We start from the raw sequence: 1,938 nt of genomic DNA on the forward strand, positions 1-1,938 counted from the left end.
CTAGACTATAGACAAGACTATAGACTAGACTATAGACTAGACTATAGATTAAACTATAGACTAGACTATAGATTACACTATAGACTAGACTATAGATTAGACTATAGACTAGACTATAGATTAGACTATAGACTAGACTATAGACTAGACTATAGACTAGACTATAGTCTGGTCTATAGTCTAGTTTATAGACTAGACTACAGACTATACTATAAAATATACTACAGACTAGACTATAGGTCTATATAGTCTAGTCTATAGTCTAGTCTATAGTCTTGTCTATAGTCTAGTCTATAGACTAGACTACAGACTATACTATAAACTAGACTACAGACTAGACTATAGGCCAAACTAGACCCTAGGCTAGACTATAGACTAGGCTGTTTACTGGACTATAGGCTGTACTATAGACTAGATTATAGAATTTAATCTATACACTAGAATTTAGACTAGACTATATATTAGACTGTAGACGAGATTATAAACTATACTATAGACTAGACTTTAGACTATACTATAGACTAGACTATAAACTAGACTATATTCTAGTGTAGACTAGACTATATTCTAGACTTTAGATTAGTCTAACCTATAGTATGTGCTATACTATAGGTTAGACTAAAGTTCAGACTTTACAATAAACTAGAGTTCTCACTAAATATCAAAATAGAGTACAGATATCGACTTGACTATAGTCCAGACTTTAGACTAGAATATATTCCAGACTATAGGCTGTTTGGACATTATTTTCTGTTCTATTCCACTCTTCTGAACAGTGAACACACGTATCTTCTTCTATTTTAAATGTTATCCAGTATACCATATGTATCTATTTTTCTTTCACTTCTTTCTAATGATATTATTTTTATTGTATATACTATGTGTTTCGTTCGTTCTGTCTGTCCACTTTTATAGTTTTGACAAATTTGATTTTTCAACTATCTAGTTTTAGGTCTATCAAAATTTGCCAAATTGGCCCGTTCGGTAACGAGAAGTCGTCAATTCAGCGCACATTTGCCAACGCTAAAGGATCCAACGAAACAATCAAATTTGGCACATGTAAGTTGCAATATTTCACTCTAAATTTAAATAGAAATTAATGAAAAAAATCTTAAAATATTACAGATGATGTCCCTAAGTGCGGATATAATGCCACAATATCGCCAGGAAGCACCAAAAACACCACCTCATATACTGTTGCATTATTGTGCATTTAAAGCGATTTGGGATTGGGTCATATTATGTTTAACATTTTATACAGCAATTATGGTGAGTATAAAAAAACGCATGCAAAATAATTCCAAATCATTGCTATATCTTTCGCTATAAATATGAACAATATCGTCTAAAGGATATTATACTAAGATTTTATATTTTTTTTCTTTCCCTCCTAACAAATACTTAGTCTACACATAAACTGCCTCCGCCTCTAAACAAAATACTTAACATGCACTTATAAATGCCACTCGAATACTACTTAAATACAACACATACACAAGACCACAACAGAATACATATACACCCGGCCACAGGAACTCAAACATATATTTATATACTCAGTTGTGTGTATGTGTGTGTGTAGTTTCATTTTGTATACCCTCTTACTAGTCTACTTAAGATATCTAATCATACAGTAGATGAAGACGTTGAGAATAGTTAGTATCCTCTTTGTAACATTACTGTAATTAACACAGAGGTGGTCAACACATGGGGTACCAATGACTAATAGAACAGAACTAGAATAGAACAGGAGAGAACTAAAACAAAACCGGAACAGAACTAGAACAGAACTAGAACAGAACTAGAACAGAACTAGAACAGAACTAGAATTAGAACAGAACTAGAACAGAACAAGAACAGATCTAGAACAGAACTAGAACAGAACTAGAACAGAACTAGAACAGAACTAGAACAGAACTAGAACAGAACTAGAACAGA

The 1,938-nt window shown here is 32.4% G+C and overlaps 1 protein-coding gene across 1 annotated transcript in view; it reads right to left on the bottom strand.

Annotated features, from left to right (window-relative positions):
* LOC111684290 (potassium voltage-gated channel protein eag) overlaps nt 1-1,938 on the bottom strand; it is a gene marked incomplete at its 5' end in the record, with an annotated part of 34,831 nt that overhangs the window by 11,024 nt on the left and 21,869 nt on the right. The window lies entirely within an intron of this gene.

The sequence above is a fragment of the Lucilia cuprina genome, chromosome 3 (assembly GCF_022045245.1).
Source record: "Lucilia cuprina isolate Lc7/37 chromosome 3, ASM2204524v1, whole genome shotgun sequence".
Taxonomy (NCBI): domain Eukaryota; kingdom Metazoa; phylum Arthropoda; class Insecta; order Diptera; family Calliphoridae; genus Lucilia; species Lucilia cuprina.